Here is a 19750-nt window from a genome sequence, read left to right as displayed (position 1 = left end):
TAATTAGAGTAAATTCTAGGAAATAAAATTGTTATACTGTTGATTTTCATATATCCAAAACAATTTCTTTTCTGATATTCTCCATATTAGAATTCAGTACTCATTAATATTTAATGATAATAAAAATTTAATCATTCAATGTTATTACCCAACACTGAACCCATAAGTTAGGAAGATTTTTCTCCTAAATCCTAAAAATTAAGTGCTTTGAGGAGTCTTCATTTTGCACAAGTCAAGCATTATTGGTAATTTGACTAAATCATTGACTACTAACAAGAATAATTAACATGTGTCTCTCACAGTACTTTAGAGTTAAATATCTTCTTTTTAATTAAATGCTCTTACCATGCATCTTATGTTATCCTTCAATAATCTTTAAATGTCTAGACAATGTCAAAGTGCACACTTGGAGAAAAATAATTTTAAAGATGTAACAGAAGAGTGTAAGGAACACAGTATAGAGAGGAAACAAATCTCAACAAATTTTACACCATTTATTAATTCCAAAAAAGCAATCAAGTTTATGTATTTTTACTTATATTTATAAGTCATACATGAAAAATACTAATTTAACATTACTGTATGACTTCAACTTTCTTGGAAGAGGTGATTTGACTCCCTTTCCCACAACAAAAGCAATAAAAATTTTCTAAACTTATTAAAGTTATTTCATCCAGTTTCTAGTTATAAACAACAATATAGTATCTATGAAATTAAAAAAATAATTTTATATATTTTGACTTCAGATAATTTTACAAAATTATCAATTACACCTTTTATTAGGTAGAGAGAGACAAATAACTTGTGGTGAAATAAAAACAAAGAGATTTCAGAGTCAAATAGATTCAAAAGGTGTCCTGGACCTACCATAATCTGGCCATATTTACTTAGATGAAGTGATTAGAATTTCTATACTTTAGCTTTATTGTTTATGTATGATGTAAGGAAGTAAAGCTATTACTCAAAGATTAAAAAAAGAGCTGGCCCATGGCCATCAGTACTCATGGCCTCTTGACAGAGAGCTGAGCACCCAGAGGAGACTCAGGAGTGCCCCTCCTCCAGAGCAAACAGATGACCCTCCACTTTCTCTTCATTCACTATCTAGGGAGAGATTGCCAAGAACTCTCAGGGAACAGGTATTCTGGCACTGCTTGGGTCTGGACCATGGCAGACTCAATTTGTGGCTATAGCTAGAGCCGGCCCATCATCATCAGAATTCATAGTATGCCCATAGAGAGATGAGGACCCAGGAACAATCTCCCTCTGGAGCCCACAGGTCCAAAGATGCACAGGAGAGACAAGCTACAATCAGAGACAACAAGATCAACTAACATCAAAGATAACAGGATGGCAAGAGGCAAACGCATGAACCTAAGTAACAGAAAGCAAGACAACCTGGCAGCAACAGAACTAAGACCTCTTACTACAACAATTAAGGAATCTCCCAATACACCAGCAAAACAAGATTTGAACTTAAAATTATACCCCATGTTGATGATGGAGGGCCTGGAGAAGCACATGAAATACAGGAGAACACAGGTAAACAAGCAGAATATTTCAGAGAAACACAGGAAAACACAAGCAAACAGGTAAAGGAATTTAAGAAACCATCCAGAATCTAAAAACATAAATAGAAACAATAAATAAAACACAAAGGAAGAGAGACAACCCTGGAGATAGAAAACCTATGAAAGATGTCAGGAGTCCTAGAAACAAGCATTACAAACAGAATACAAGAGATGGAAGAGAGAGTCTCAGGGGCAGAAGATAACATAGAAATCATTTGACCCAACAGTGAAAGAAAATACAAATATCAAAAAGTTCTTAACCCAAAACATCCAGGAAATCCAGGACACAAAGAGAAGACCAAACCTAAGGATAATAGGTGTAGAAGAGGGCGAAGACTCTCTACTAAAAGGACCAGTAAATATCTTCAGCAAAATTATAGAAGAATACATGCCTAACCTAAATAAACAGATGACCATGAGCATACAAGAAGCCTATAGAACTCCAAATAGATTAGAACATAAAATAAATTCCTCCTGACACACAATAGTCATAACACTAAAAGTTCAAAACACCAAATGTTCAAAACAGAGAAAGTATACGAAAAGCAATAAGAGAAAAGGGGCAAATAATATATAAAGGCAGAACAATCAGAACTACACCAGATTTCTTAACAGAGAATATGAAAGCTAGAAGAACCTAGACTGATGTCATACAGACTAAGAGAGAAAAAAATTACCAGCCCAGGTTACTATATCCATCAACTCTCTCAATTGCCATAGAGGGAGAGGCCAAGGTATTCCAGGATAAGACCAAATTTACACAGTATCTGTTCACAATTCCAGCCCTACAGAGAATAATAGATAGAAAATTCTAACACAAGGAGGAAAACTACATCCTAGGAAAATCAAGAAAATCATCTTTTTTGTTTTTCAAGAAAATCAAAAGAATAAAAGCATAAAAACATAATTCTATCTCTAACAACAAAAATGGCAGGAAACAACAATGACTATTCTTTAATATTTCTTAGCATCAATGGTCTCAATTCCACAATAAAAGGACATAAACTATCATACCCGGTACACAAATAGGATCCAGCATTTTGCTGCATACAAGAAACTCATCTCAGAGACAAAGACAGATATTACCTCGCAGTAAAATGCACATAAAAACTGTTTCAAGCAAATGGTCCCAAGAAACAAGCCTGAGTAGCCATCCCACAATCGAACAGATTTTCAACCAAAAGTTATCAAAAAAGGTAAGGAAGGGCACTTTTTACTCATCAGGGGAAAATCTATCATGGTGAACTGTCAATTCTGAGCAGCTATTCTCCAAATACAAGGGCACCCACTTTCCTTAAAGAAACTCTACCTAAGATGAAAGCTTATATTGTACTACACACAGAAAAAATGGGAGACTTCAACACTCCAGTCTCATAAATGTACAGATTATGGAACCAGAACCTGAACAGATACATAGTGAAACTAACAGAAGTTATGAATCAAATGGATTTAACAGACATCTATAGGACATTTCATCCTAAAACGAAAGAATACACTTTCTTCTCAGCTCCTCATGGCATCTTCTCCAAAAGTGACCATATACTCCATCACAAAACAGTCCTCAACAGATATAAGAAGACTGAAATAATCTCATATGTCCTTTTAGATCACCCTGGTCTAAGGTTGGTCTTCAATAACAACAAAAAAACAAAAAGCCCACATAGACATGGAAGCTGAAAAATGCTATACTCAATGATAACTTGGGCAAAGAAGAAATAAAGAAAGAAAGTAAAGACTTTTTAGAATTTAACAAAAATGAAGGCACAACTTACCCAAGCCTATGGGATATAATGTAAACAATGATAATAGGAAAATTCAAAGCTCTAAGAAGAAACTGAAGAGAGCATACACTAAGAACTTGAAAGCTCTAGAACAAAAAGAAGCAGATACATCCAAAAAGACTAGACAGCAGGAAACAATCAAACTCAGAGCTAAAATCAACCAGTAGAAACAAAAAGAACTATACAAAGAATCAAACAAATCAGGAGAAAGCAGGAAAAAGGCAGCCAGTAAGTAACATCCCTTATTGGCCTCTGCATCAGCTCCTGCTTCCTGACATGCTTGAGTTCCAGTACTGACTTCCTTTGGTGATAAACAGTAATATGAACAGTGTAAGCTGAATAAACACTTTCCTACCCATCTTGCTTCTTTTTCATGATGATTTGTTCAGGAATACAAACCCTGACTAAGACACACTCACTCATAAGTGGATACTAGCCCAGAAATCTTGGAATACCCAAGAAAAAAAATTCATAGACCTTATGAAGCTCAAAAAGAAGAAAGGCCAGAATGTAGATGCCTCAGTCCTTATTAGAAGGGAAAACAAAACACTCACAGGAGGAAATAATGGGACAAATAGAGGAGCAGAGATTAAAGAATAGATCATCCAGAGACAGCCTTGCCTAGGGATCCATCCCATATGCACCAACTAAACACATGCACTATTGCTGATGCCAAAAAGTGCTTACTGGCAGGAACCAGATATGGACACCTCCTCAGAGGCTCTGTCAGAGTCATACAGATACAGTTGAGTAGCCTTGCAGCTAACCATTGGACTTAACATGAGGACCCCAATTAAGGAGCTAGAGAAAGGACTGAAGGAGCTGAAAGGGTTTGCAACCCATGGAAAGGACAACAATTATCAACCAACCAAAACTTCCATAACTTTCAGGGACTAAAACACCAACCAATGAGTACACATGGAGAGACCAATGGCTCCACTTGCATATGTAGCAGAAGTCTTTGGCATCATGGGAGGAGAGACCTTTGGTAAACTGAAAGCTCATTTTCGAAGTGTAGGGGAACATCAAACCAATGAGGTGAGAAAGGGTGGTTGGGAGAGAGCAGCTTCAATGAGGCAAGTGTGTGGGAGGGGGGAAGGGAGTGGTGGGAAAGGGGATAACATTTGAAATGAAAACAGTGAATATCCAATTAAAAAGGAAAGAAACTATAATTGACCTATATAATTCAAATATTATATAACCTACCAACTTAATGTGATCTAATGACTTTTCATATAATAGAAGAGAATAGATTTTAATTTTTAATTTTTGAAGTTAATAATTTACTTTACAATTAAGCTGTTGTCCCCTTTCCATGTACCCCTTCACACTGTTTCTCATCCCAATTATTCCTATTATATTTATGATGGGGGCAATCGATGAGTTCCTATATTCTACCAGTTGGTGGCTAAGTGTCTGGGAGCCCCAGGGGTTTACAAAGAAGCCAAAAACATACAATGGAAAAAGAATCTTCAATAAATATGCTAGTCTAACTGAACTGGCAATTTCTATGTAGAAAAATCAAATAGATCCATATTTATCAACTTGCACAAACTCAGGACCAAGTGGATTAAGATCCTCAATATAAAACCAGATACATTGAATCTAATAGAAGAGAAAGTGGGAAAAAGCCTCAAACTCAATGGCACAGGAGAAATTTTCCTGAACAGAACTCTGGTAGCTCAGGCTCTAAGATGAATAATTTTTAAACAGGACCTCATGAAACTGGAATGCATCTTAAAGCAAAGGCAGTCACTAGGACAAAGCATCAACCCACAGAACGTGAGAATATACTTAAGTAGAATTTTGTGGCAGTTATTGAGGAAAACAGAATTGTTTCAATTTTGTCAATGGATTGAATGATCAACATTCTGTCTGTCACACAAAGTATGAATATCAGTACTGGGTAAATTGAATTAGGTTGTGAAAATATCCATGTCCAGAGAGAAATACTAATGTATGCCACTGTATTTTAAATTATAAATCACCTCAATCTGTTTAATCAAAGGTAATTTATTCAAACAGCATATAATAAAATAGTTGTTAGTAAGATTAGCAGACAGTTTTACATCATGGATTTTTGAGTCTATACATATACATGGAAATGAGTGTTATACTTGTACATGTGCATACACAAACACACACACACATCATGTATATAGAAAAAATAGGGGAGATTTGCAAAAGATACATTTCTATTTATGTTGTGAATTTTATATACTTACATTGAGTTTGAGTTTGAGGGAATAAAAAACTGAATGATTTGTCATCTAAATTTCTATAAAAACAACGTTATTTTGATAAATCAAATTTTTTCATTGAAATAAAATATGAAATGAGAGAAAAATGCAAATTCTTATCATTAACATCTTAAAAGAGAAATGTGGTTAGTGATTCTACAAGTATAACTAGATAATATGAATATCTGAGTGTCTATGAAGATTTTACAGGTCTGGCATATTAATCTTGTGAAAGCTTACTTTAGGATAATTATATCAAACATTTTATTTTATGAGGTTTCATTTTAGATTTACTGTGTGTATATTCACGTTTTTATTTAACAGACAAAATATTTCTGAATTTTGGCCAAATCACATTATTTAACCACACACTAGGTATCTTGCTGCCATTCTAGGTTTACTTTGAATACTTTTCAAAAGCCAATTAAAGAATTACCTCATCAAGCCTTTTGACTTTTTTAAGCCTTTACTTTAACAGCCCAATTTTTCTGCCTCTAAACACTTCAGTAACCATGTGTCAACAACTGTACTATCACATTGCATGTTGTATTAAGCTAGCACTATATCAAATTGAGTAATTCTCTCATAGTAACTTCCTCTGAAATTTCTAAAATTTTGTTTGTCTTTCATAGTTTGGATATATAGGAAAATGGTAGCTTCTCTTTTCAGTTTTAGAGACTATAAAAAATGGTAAAATGAAAAATACATGTGGTCTCTTTACTCATGCTCATTATATAATTATCTATACGTATGCTTTATTTTATTTTATATTCATGCATATATCACTTTCATATAGATATTATATGAATAGTTTATTATATTATGAACTTATACGATATTCTTTAAGGAAAATATCTTCTGTGTTCTTTATACATCTGCATACTAGAAAATATTCAGATAGTGTGCTAGATAAATTTATGTCAACTAGACAAAGCTAAAGTAATCCAATAAGAGGAAACTTTAATTATGATAATGTCTTCATAATATTGAGCAGCCCTGCAATGTGATTTCTTAACTGATAGTTCATGAAGGAGAGCCGAGTGATTGTAGATGGACTCATCACTGAGAAGGTAGTCCTGAGTTCTGTAAGAAAGCAGCTGGCTAGATATGGGATTTTTGGGTGAGCCTGCCCCATGGCCATCTGTATAGAAGAGATGGTCCTGCCTCTTGTCTGGTGGGTGGTGACTTAGGAGCAGGAAGGGACACCCTTCTTTCCTTCTTTCTCTCTAAGTATTTATTGAAAGCAGGAGACCTGGCATAAAACTGGCCACATCCTTCACCAGTTGCAAACCGTGAAAGGGTGACCCTGCTCTTCTACTTAGCAGCAGAGTAGAGCTGGAACAGGGCTCCTGATCAGCTCACCTACAAGAAATGGGAACAAGTGAGCTGAGCAGCCTAGACACCTCTCAAGCTCAGACCCTGAGTTTTGAATTGGCTGAACCCTACATTTAGTCCATCAACAAACTTCTGAAGTATAGGAAGGAGCTGTTCCCACAGATCCAGAACTACATGATCTCCATGACTCTGGGAAACAACAGGATATCCAAGAGGAGTCCCAGTAAGGATCCAGTATCAATAGAATAGCAGAAACCAGAGGACGTGTACCAGATAAGCAAGTCGTTGCAATAAACATTTGCAAGAAAAGAAGTGTGGACCAAAGTATATACTGTAAAAAATAAGTAACATACTCTAGAGTCTATTATGAGATTTTTTTTATCTGTTTCAAGGAAGTTGTAAGGGTGGAGGGTAGGTACCAGTTGCAGATTGTCCTGGAGCTGTTCATATTTTAATGTTAATTCCACTTTCCCAAGAAGGGCTGCCCACTCACATACTCAAGAGTTGATTTCACCTGAACCTTTCCATTTTAATTTGTAAAATAAAGGAAAGCCAGTGATTGGGCTGGGTGAGGGAGGTAGAGAGAGAGAAGATCCAGGAGAGGTCAGAGGATGAGGGTGAATGTCACAACATAGAGATCCCCAAGGACCAGCTAGATCCAGGTGAGATTAATTGGCATTAAATAGCTATGAACATTAAGGATTTTATAGATCTACTATCTCATATAGAAGGGCAGTTTGTATATTTGTCTATTTGATGTAATCTTGTTATTTAGAGGGTTTGTGGATTGAGAGTTGAACACATATACCTGTAAGAAAACCTTTCAAGCTGTAGAGTTGTGTTTATGTGGGATTTGGGGGTAGAGAAACACCCCAAGACAGAAGCAGAAGACAGGCAGTGGAAAACTGGAAAGGTAAGGGGCTTTCGAAAACAATGTTAGGCAGTAGGGTTGGCTCAGATCGGGTGGAGGCTTGGACTGAGAGAAGAGGTTGCACTTGGCTCCGTATCAAAATTGGGCCTGAGGAGTGTGACCTCAGTGCCTATAGAGATAAACCATTTATATTTTGAATGGGAATGAGGTCCATGATGTGAAGTTCACAAAAAGGAAAGAAAATAATAAAAAGTTGTAAAAAAGAAAATAAAAAAGTAAAGCAAGTTGAGAAAGGCACAGGGAGCAAGGCAGTAAGCAGCATCCCTCCATGGTCTCTATATTTTCTCTTGACTCAAGTTCAAGCTCCTACATGGACTTCCTTTGATGATGAACTCTGATGTGGAAGCATAAGTAAAATAAACATTTTCTCCCCCAAGTTATTTTGGTCATGATGTTTCAAGACAGTAAGTATAACATTAACTAGGACAAATTTGGTACCAGCAGTGGGATATTGCTATGTGAATGAAGGTATTACTGGGCTGGTCTGTAGGATCTGGGAAGTCAAAAATGTATGATGCATGGAGAAAATTAGGGCCTGGCTTATGAAGTTTCAGAGAGAAGTTTAAAGACTTTGTTGAGAATAATATTTTACTTTGAATTAAGATTATGTGGTTGTGGTTAGCTAGAGGTGAAGAATCAGCTATTATTACAAAGATAACACAACTTCTGAAGTGAACCTTTGCTTTGTGATAATATTTGATGCTGGTAAGCTAGATCTTGGACTTTAGTGTTGATAGAGAAGAAACCATAAAAGTTACCACAAAGAAGATGTGATCCAGATACGGCCACAGCTGTACTATGTGCTGGTAGCTGAAATTAGTAATTTAAGAGTTACTCAGGTAGTACTTATTTGGTTTTGACAGTATGAAGCAGTCATGAAGATTAGCTAAGGCTTAGTACTATGAGGCAGGATCTGTGAGAGATTACTGGTGAAAATTGAGCCCAGTTGCAGCAGAACCCAGTGTATAAGAGATTCCAGTACCATGGGATGATCACCAAGAACAGCAACTGAAAAGGAGTGAAGCCAGCAGGAATCTAGAAGACAAGCTGTGTATACTGCAGAGGGTGGAGTCAGAAGTGATCTCAACCCTTCGAGAAAAACAGATCATGAAAGACTCCCAGACCTTGGGCTTTGCATTATTTTTTTTTATGCTATGTGATTGCTTTATTTTGCTAAGGGAACACAGTTAATCATTACTTTCCTGAATTTTCACATACACATTTCATAAAACACAGTGCAATTCATTATAGCTTAAATAAAAATACTTTAACACACATGCTAAACAAACCAGTACAAAGTACAGACCTGTGTGTTACTCTCTGTTCTAATAACCAAAAGAGTGTCTCTTTAGAATACCAATATACAATTAACTTTAAATGTTTTTGGTGGTAAACGAGTATTTTCCCCTTTCCAGTTTCCCCTCTACAAACCCACTATCTCCTCTCTCTCTCCTGCCTCTTTGAGCTCTGGGACCCCAGTGGAGAAGTTAGGGCCAAAACTGAAGGGGCTTTGCATTATTTACCCTCTTGGGAGTTTGTTTTTGATTTGATTTGTTTGTTATCATGGCAGGTTCTTCCTTCCTGAAGTAAGAAAGTATTTAACAATTTTGATTTTTATAGGAGGCCATAGCTGAGAAATTTTGAACTTATAAAAACGATTTTAATTTTTTTTAGAGATTGGATACATGAAAGGGACTGAAGTTTTAATACATTTGAATTTTTAAATACTGCGGGACTTTTAAAAGTTACTTAAGTTTTTAATGTGAGATCTATGGCATGAATGATAAAGTAAAGGCTGGGGCATAATGATTATATGTTTGAGTAACAACTTGAAAATTTGTCAATTATTCTGGATAGTTTTATGTAAACTTGACATAACTAAAGTCTTCTGAGTGAAGGATAGCTTAATTATGTACATGCCTCCATGGGATCAGACTGTCGATACAACTGTGGGGGATTTAATTAATTAGTGATAAATCATTGAAAAGTCACTCCATTGTGGACAGGGCTGGTTCCTTACTAGTGGGGTTACTCCTGGTGTGGTAGTCCTGGATTATATTTTTTAAAGCAATCTGAGCAAGCTTTGGGGTGCGATAGAGTAAGCAGCAGCCCCATAATGCCATTATTTCCTGCCTCAATGTTTCTGTCATGTTTAAGTTCTTGCTCTTGACTTCTGTTAGTGATGGACAGTAATCTGAAAGTGTAAGCTGAAATAAACCTCTTTTTACCTAGGTTGGTTTTGGTCATGGAGTTCCATCAAAGAAACCATAATTCTAATTAAGATGGAGAAAAAGTATATCTGCTTAGTGTCTAATTTCTGTACTTGTACAAATGAGAATATACTGGAAAACCTCAGTTCCATAGACTACCTATAAAAGATGATTCTAGATAATTTAGCATTCTGGTGACTCGGGGTGAGAAACAATAGAACTATTGTAATTACTTGTTTATTTGTAGATTTTTCCTGAGGTGTTAATGTCCATTTATGCCATTAATAAATAAAGTCATGACAGCACTAAACCACTTTTAACTAAAGAATGTATAGTGGCAAAGGTAGATTCTCTTAATGTTTTGCTTAAAAATCATATAAAAGGACTTTAAATTTTGCAATGTGGTTCCTTTCCTTAACAAGAGACCTGTTGATCTAAAATTTTATTTTTGTAATATGGCTTGATGTCAGGGATAGTGATTCCTGCGGATGTTTTCTTGTTGTTGAGGATGGATTTGCTATTTTAGGTCTTTTGTTATTCCAGATTGATTTTGGTAGGATGGCCATTTTAAAAATGTTGATCCTTCCAATAAATGAGCATGGGAGATCTTTCCATTTTCTGAGATCTTCCTCAATTTTGTTCTTTAGAGGTTTGAAGTTTTTGTCATACAGGTCCTTCACTTGTTTAGTTAGAGTCACACCAAGGCATTTCATAGTTTTTGTGACGATTGTGAAGGGTATCTTTTCCCTAATTTTTTTCTCCACATGCTTGTCCTTTGAGTATAGGAAGGCTACTGATTTGTTTGAGTTAATTTTGTATCCAGCCACTTTGCTGAACTTGCTTATCAGCTGTAGGAGTTCTCTGATGGAATTTGTATAGTTTGTATTATTTTTATTTTACAAAAAGTTGTTTATTAAAATAAAAGTATGATTAATATTCAATAGGAATAGCTGATAATGAGGTTCAAGCTCAGCAGTATGGCAATAGAAAAAATAGGTGTTAACAGGAAAGATAAGCAGGATGTGTGTGAGTATTTTCTGAAAAACCAAGTCCACATATAACTCAAACAACTCTTTTTATATTATGTTATATCCAGAATAGAAAGATATATAATCTATTTTTTACTTCCATGTCCATTACATTATTTAATTTTCAGAACTTATAATGATAAAATGATTATATTCTATAAAAAAAGCTGTTTAACTGTTATATATTTACACATACATATTATGTACACATGCATATATACATCAGTACTGCAATTCCAGAGAAGACAGTATCCAAAGAGAAGAATCACTGTATAGGGAAATCTTAATGAAGAAACCATGCATAGTGGAACCCGGAGGAGCTGAGAGTCAGTGTTTGTTTATGGTCATTCACATACTTTATGGACTTTATCGTATGAGGTTTATTCCAATACTAAAAATAATTATTACATTCTTCATATAGCAGTAAAGAAGTGATACTTAGAAATGTCCAGGTAACATCTCTAGGTAACAATAACTTTATAAGTTGGAAAAGGAAGTATGAGGCTTTTTTTTTTAGTACTAAATTGTGAAGGTGTGTCCAAGATCATTGCAAACAGAAAAAAAATGAGAAAAATGATGGGATAGAAATAATCCCAAAGTAAAAGAAGTTCTCTAGATTGATGCCCATTGCTGTAGTACTATGAAAATTGGCTTATGATTGTTACTTAATTTCATATATATAATATATAGACCATATCATCACATCTAGTGTATTTATCTAACATTGAGTTTGTATGTGATAGACACTGATTTTGACAACAGATAAAGTTCTGTATTTACAAAAGGCTTATTCATTTATTATCACTAAATTTTTCAACAATCTTAAAAAGGTACTTAAGAGTATATTTCTCTTTGTCTGTTCCTGGCTTTATATGGATGAAGTAGAGATCTCAGCTCCTCCTGCACCATGCCTGCCTGGATGCTGCCCTGCTCTCACCTTGATGATAATGGACTGCACCTCTGAACCTGTAAGCCAGCCCCAACTAAATGTCGCCATTTATAAGAGTTGCCTTGGTCATGGTGTCTGTACACAGCAATAAAACCCTAACTAAGGCGGAAAGGCAGCTCGTACAGGCTGAGCAACTGTGACCCAGAACAGATCTTAGGAACTTCTGTTCCCACCCGGAGACGACTTCAGGACTCAGAGCAGAGCCTGGCCCAACTGCCAGCCGGAAAGGCGGCTCGTACAGGCTGAGCAACTGGTGAGTGGGAGACCTAGGCTGCTGGGGAGCAGAGGGATCTCTGCGGAGTGCACACGGAAAGGGCACCCCCTGCCCTGACCTGCCCTGTCCTCCCCGATCCAGTGACAGGAACAGATCTTAGGAACTTCTGTTCCCACCCAGAGACGACTTCAGGACGCAGAGCGGAGCCTGGCCCACCTGCCAGCCGGAAAGGTGGCTCGGAGAGGCTGAGCATCTGTGACCAGGAACAGATCTTAGGAACGTCTGTTCCCACCCGGAGGCGACTTCAGGACGCAGAGCGGAGCCTGGCACAGCTGCCACCTGGAACCTGGGCTGCCGGGGAGTAGAGAGATCTCTGCGGAGTGCACACGGAAAGTGTACCAGGGACACAGACCAGATACAAGGGAAAGGCAAGAACATATCACTGACAACAAAATGGCAAGAGGGAAGAGAAAGAGTATATCCCAAGGAAACCAAGACAATCTAGCAACACCAGAACCCAACTCTCCGATAGTAGCAAACATCGGAATTCCAAACACTCCAGAGAAAGAAGACACAGACCTGAAATCATGCCTCAAGATGCTGATAGAGTTACTTAAACAAGAAAGGCAGGAAAAGCAAAAAGATTCAGAAGCTTTTAAAGAAGAAACAAGAAAAACACTCAAAGAACTCAAAAAACGAGAGGAAAACAGAACCAAAGAAATAAAGGAATGGAAGAGGGAAATTAAAACAGAAATTGACACAATAAAGAAAGCGCTAAAAGAGAAAACCCTAGAGGCAGAACACCAAAAAAAAGAAATCAGGAGTCACAGAAGCAAGCATTTCCAACAGATTACAAGAGATCGAGGAGAGAATCTCGGGGGCAGAAGACAACATTGCAAACATAGACAAAACAGCCAGAGAAGATGCAAAAAACAAAAAGCTCCTAACCCAAAATGTCCAGGAAATACAAGACACAATGAGAAGACCGAACCTAAGGATAATAGGAATAGAAGAGGGAGAAGAGTATCAACTAAGAGGCACAGTAAATATCTTCAACAAAATCATAGAAGAAAACTTCCCTACCCTCAAGAATGAGATGACCACGAGCATAAAAGAAGCCTTCAGAACTCCAAATAGGTTGGACCAGAAAAGAAATACCTCCCGACACATAATAGTAAAAACATCAAGTGCCCAAAGTAAAGAAAGAATACTAAAAGCAGTAAGGGAAAAAGGTCAGGTAACTTATAAAGGCAGACCAATCAGACTCACACCCGATTTCTCAGCAGAGACTATGAAAGCTAGAAGAGCCTGGACAGACATTATGCACTCCTTAAGAGAGCACAAGTGCCAGCCCAAGCTGCTATACCCAGCAAAACTATCAATCACCATCGATGGAGAGACAAAGATATTTCAAGACAAATCAAAATTCACACAATATATGACCACAAACCCAACACTACAACGAATTACAGGTGGAAAACCCAATACAAGGAGGGAAAATACAGCCTAGTAAAAACAAGAAAACTCCTAAACAAGAAAACTAAAAAAAGAAAAAAAAACACGGACACAACTCAACCCAAAAAAGGAAAAATGGCAGGATAAAGAAACAATTATTCCTTGATATCTATTAACATAAATGGGCTCAACTCCCCAATAAAGAGACACAGACTATCAGACTGGATACATAAACAAATTCCAGCCTTTTGCTGCATACAGGAAACTCATCTCAGAGACAGAGACAGACACTATCTCACAGTAAAAGGGTGGGAAAAAAACTTCCAAGCAAACAGCTCCAAGAAGAAAGCTGGAGTGGCTATTCTAATATCGAATAAAGTAAATTTCCAACCAAAAGTTATCAAAAAAGATAAAGAAGGACACTTTTTACTCATTACCGGAGAAATCTGTCAGGAGGAACTCTCAATCCTTAACATATATGCTCCAAATAAAAAATCACCCACATTCATAAAAGAAACTCTACTAAAGCTCAAAAAATACATTTCACCCCACACAATAATAGTGGGAGACTTTAACACCCCACTCTCACCAATGGACAGATCAGGGAAACAAAAACTGAACAAGGACACTGCAAAACTAGCAGAGACTTTGAACCAACTAGAATTAATAGATATATACAGAACATACTATCCTAAAGTAAAAGAATACACCTTCTTCTCACCACCCCATGGCACCTTCTCGAAAATTGACCACATAATTGGACACAGAACGAGCCTTCATCGATATAAGAAGATTGAAATACTCCCATGCATCCTCTCAGATCACCATGGTCTACGGCTGGTCTTTAACAACAACAAAGACAACAAAATGCCCACATACACATGGAAACTAAACAACACTCTGCTAAAGGATAGCAGGGTCAAAGAAGAAATAAAGAAAGAAATTAAGGATTTTCTAGAATTCAACGAAAACGAAAACACAACATACCCAAACCTATGGGATGCAATGAAAGCAGTATTGAGAGGAAAACTCATTGCTCTAAGTGCTTCCAAGAAGAAACTAGAGAGAGCTCACATCAGCAACCTGACAGCACAGCTAAAAGCCCTAGAACAAAAGGAAGCAGATTTACCCAAAAAGAGTAGACGGCAAGAAATAATCAAAATTAGGGCAGAAATAGACCAAATAGAAACAAAAAAAAACCATTCAAAAAATCAACAAAACAAAGAGTTGGTTCTTTGAGAAAATCAACAAGATTGATAAACCCCTAGCCAGACTAACTAAAGGGCAAAGAGAGAGTATCCAAATTAACAAAATCAGAAAGGAAAGTGGTGACATAACAACTGAAACTAAGGAAATTAAAGAAATCATCAGATCCTACTACAAAAACTTATACTCCACAAAATTGGAAAATCTGGAGGAAATGGACGAATTCCTAGACAGATACAAGGTACCAAAGTTGAACCAGGACCAAGTAAACCATCTAAATAACCCTATAACACCTAAAGAAATAGAAGAAGTCATCAAAAGCCTCCCAACCAAAAAAAGCCCAGGTCCAGACGGGTTCAGTGCAGAATTTTATCAGACATTTATTGGGGATATAACACCAATATTCACCAAGCTATTCCAAAAGATAGAATCAGATAGAATATTACCCAACTCATTTTTTGAGGCTACAATAACCCTCGTACCTAAGCCACACAAAGACCCTACAAGGAAAGAGAACTTCAGACCAATCTCACTTATGAACATTGATGCAAAAATACTCAACAAAATCCTTGCAAACCGAATCCAAGAACACATCAAAACCATCATTCATCATGACCAAGTAGGCTTCATCCCTGGGATGCAGGGATGGTTTAACATAAGGAAATCCATCAATGTAATCCACCATATAAACAAACTTAAAGACCAAAATCACATGGTCATCTCACTAGATGCTGAGAAAGCATTTGACAAAATCCAACACCCCTTCATGTTAAAAGTCCTGGAAAGAACAGGAATCCAAGGCCCATATTTAAACATAATAAAAGCAATACACAGCAAACCAACAGCCAACATCAAACTTAATGGCGAGAAACTTGAAGCAATCCCACTAAAATCAGGGACTCGACAAGGCTGCCCACTCTCTCCCTACCTATTCAACATAGTACTGGAAGTCCTGGCTGGAGCAATTAGACAGCAAAAAGAGATCAAGGGGATACAAATTGGAAAGGAAGAGATAAAAACATCACTCTTTGCCGATGACATGATAGTGTACTTGAGTGACCCCAAAAATTCCACCAGAGAACTCCTACAACTGATAAACAAGTTCAGCAAAGTGGCCAGATACAAAATTAACTCAAACAAATCAGTAGCATTCCTATACTCAAAAAACAAACATGTGGAGAAAGAAATTGGGGAAAAGGTACCCTTCACAATAGTTACAAAAACTATGAAATACCTTGGTGTGACTCTAACTAAGGAAGTGAAGGACCTGTATGACAAGAACTTCAAACCTCTGAAGAAAGAAATTGAGGAGGATCTCAGAAAATGGAAAGATCTCCCATGCTCATGGATTGGAAAGATCAACATCTTAAAAATGGCCATCCTACCAAAAGCAATCTACAGATTCAATGCAATCCCCATCAAAATTCCAACCCAGTTCTTCATGGAATTGGAAAGATCAATGTGCAATTTCATCTGGAATAACAAAAGACCTAGAATAGCGAAAACCATCCTCAACAACAAAAAAACATCAGCGGGAATCACTATCCCTGACCTCAAGCTATATTACAAGGCAATTGTGCTGAAAACTGCATGGTACTGGTACAGAAATAGGCAAGTGGATCAATGGAATAGAATAGAAGATTCAGAAATGAGCCCTCATGTATATGGTCACCTGATTTTTGACAAAGGAGCAGTAAACATTCAATGGAAAAAGGACAGCCTATTCAACAAATGGTGCTGGTCCAACTGGCACTCAACATGCAAAAGAATGAAAATAGACCCGTTCTTATCTCCTTGTACAAAGCTCAAGTGTAAGTGGATTAAAGATCTCCACATTAAACCTGATACACTGGAATTATTAGATGAGAAAGTAGGGAAAACCTTAGAACACATAGGCACAGGAGAAAATTTCCTAAACAAAACACCAATGGCTCAAGCTCTAAGGTCAAAGATTAACAAATGGGACTTAATGAGATTGCAAAGTTTCTGTAAGGCTAAGGACATCGTCAAGAAAACAAAACGGCAACCAACAGAATGGGAAAAGATCTTTACCAACACCACATCAGATAGAGGCCTAATATCTAAGGTGTACAAGGAACTCAAAAAGCTCGACACCAGAGAATCAAATAACCCTATTAAAAAATGGGGTACAGAGCTAAACAAATCTTTTTCAGTTGAGGAACTCCGAATGGCCGAAAAACATCTGAGGAAGTGCTCAACATCCTTAGCCATCAGGGAAACGCAAATCAAAACAACCCTAAGATTCCACCTCACTCCAGTCAGATTGGCCAAGATCCAAAACTCAGATGACAGCAGATGCTGGCGAGGCTGCGGAGAAATAGGAACACTTCTCCACTGTTGGTGGGGTTGCAAGCTAATACAACCACTCTGTTAATCTGTCTGGCGATACCTCAGAAAATTGGATATAGTACTACCCGAAGACCCAGCTATTCCACTTCTGGGTATATACCCCAGAGACACTTTAATACACAACAAAGATATATGCACCACAATGTTCATAGCGGCTCTATTTATAATAGCCAGAAGCTGGAAGGAACGCAGATGTCCTTCAGAAGACGAATTGATCCAAAAATTGTGGTACATATACACAATGGAATACTACTCAGCGACCAGAAACAATGACTTAAGCAAATTCTTAAGAAAATGGCTGCATCTAGAGAAGATCATCCTGAGTGAGATAACCCAGTCACAAAAGAACAGACATAATATGCAGTCACTGATAGTGGGATGCTAACCCCAGAGGCTTTCACTCCCCCAGAAACAACTCACAGACTGTATGAAGTCCAAGAAATAAAGAAAACAAAAAATATACATATATTCACAAAACAAGAAGTCTTTGACTATTTCCATGTTGCGTTTTGTTTTGCATGTACTTTACGCTTATTGCAACTAGTAGGTTTTCAATGCATACTGTCAAGCCCTTGAAAAAAATCAAGTACTGACTAAAAAACATATTCACATGGTTTTATGTAAAATTTATTTTCATGTCTGAAAAAACAGTACAGACAAAAATGTATAATTTTAAGCAAAAAATGTTTAAAATCTGTACATTTATCTTTGTTTTGCAAAATAAAGTCGTTTAAAAAATAATAAAAAAAAAACAAATAATGAAGCTGAGTGACAAGGTCTGAAAATATAAAGACCATGGAGCAGAGTAAGTATATAGTAAAGATATATGGTTTTAAAATTTTCTTGACATATAGAAGCTCATGTCTTTATGGCATCTCCACGACATGCTAGCTCAGTGTTAGATGCAGGGAATAATGCATGGAGTAGAGAATCCTATCATTAAAGCCTGCTTTCCTTCTCATGTTCTGGAATTACAGTGCTCATCAGCATTGGTTTAGGGTTCGATGAGAAGTCAATACCAGAGGCACCTCTGTGCTAGTAAATATACGACCATGTCTTTCTAAGGTTGCCAATGAAGATCATATTATCCCTGATCTGTTGCTCCTGATTTTCTGTAATCAATTAACATTGTTAGCTTTCTTTTTAAGCATCAAGTAGCTCTTTCTAGAATGTATTTATGTGTTTCTTATATGAACACTTAAAGAACGATCTAATAAAGACAAGGATCACACATTAAAAAAAAAAAAAAAAAAAAAAAAAAACCCTAACTAAGACAGAAGGTGGTCCCAGGGCTTGGGGTGTGGTTGTGATAGGCCTGACCATACTTTTGTTTGGAATAATATAGATTGCGGATTTGTAGGGCAGTGGGATGCTTTAAATGGTGCTTAATGGGTAATCCTAATGAGGATATGAAAGATATTGTTACTGAGACTGATTCGAATCATGTCTACTGGACTCAAGTAGTTTCGTTGAAAATTTTCAGTATGCGACCTAGAGAGTGTTTTTGTAGTGTGGGACCCTAAAGACACAGAAATAGCTGAAGTCAGACTTAGAGACTTTCCAGTCATCCCAACGCTGTGAGATCCTGCCTGTGCCTGACAAATAAAAACAACGGCCCAGAGTAATTCTCAGAAAACCGCAGAATATACTGACTGATAGCCACCAGGCCCTCTAGAAAGCCATAGATTGATTGGGTCCTGACACATGTCATAATTAGCTCATGCTCTAATCACTCAATTCTGAGAAACAAAACAAGAATAAAAACCCACAAAATTTGCTGGTTGCAAGCCACAAGGTCTCATGGAAAAGACCCAAATATACATCATCACCAGCCTAAACTTCCTTATCCAATGATTCCAAATGTCACTGTAAACCACCAATGTGGTGTCACCACCCATCAGTTGTTCAGTTGTTGCTGAAATCTGCCCACTTTAAAGAATAAAAGATGGGTGCTTTTTGAGTTCTGGGTTGACTCTCCCTGCAAGGATAAGCAACCCCATGTACACGGCATTAAACATCTTGCCACTGCAGCTGTCTATCGTCTAATTGTGTTCTGTGGATCGCGCTCCTGAGCTAAGACCTCCTCAGGGTCTTACAACAGTAGTAATGGTGAAGAACATGGCTGCTTTTTGCCCTTTTCCATAGAGTCAGCCTGAGGCTAAGGTGAAGAGATTCATTGCTCTGAAAGTGGAAACCTCAAAACTGCCTGGTAAAAATTTGCTGTGTACTAAAGTTCACTTTTTTTATTGATATTTTTTCACTATAGTTAAGAACCATTAACTTAATTTTAATCAAATTTTTAAATGTCCATAACAGGACAAAAACAAAAAAAAACCAAACAAATGAAACAAAGACAAAACCTTAGAAACAAATAACATACCTATGGCCACATATCTATAAAATAAAAAGGAGACCCTAACTTAGTGAGCTTGAATGTCTATTACTAATATCTTTACTCCATCA

The sequence above is a fragment of the Micromys minutus genome (assembly GCF_963924665.1).
Source record: "Micromys minutus genome assembly, chromosome: X".
Lineage (NCBI taxonomy): Eukaryota > Metazoa > Chordata > Mammalia > Rodentia > Muridae > Micromys > Micromys minutus.
This window is presented reverse-complemented; position numbering follows the sequence as displayed.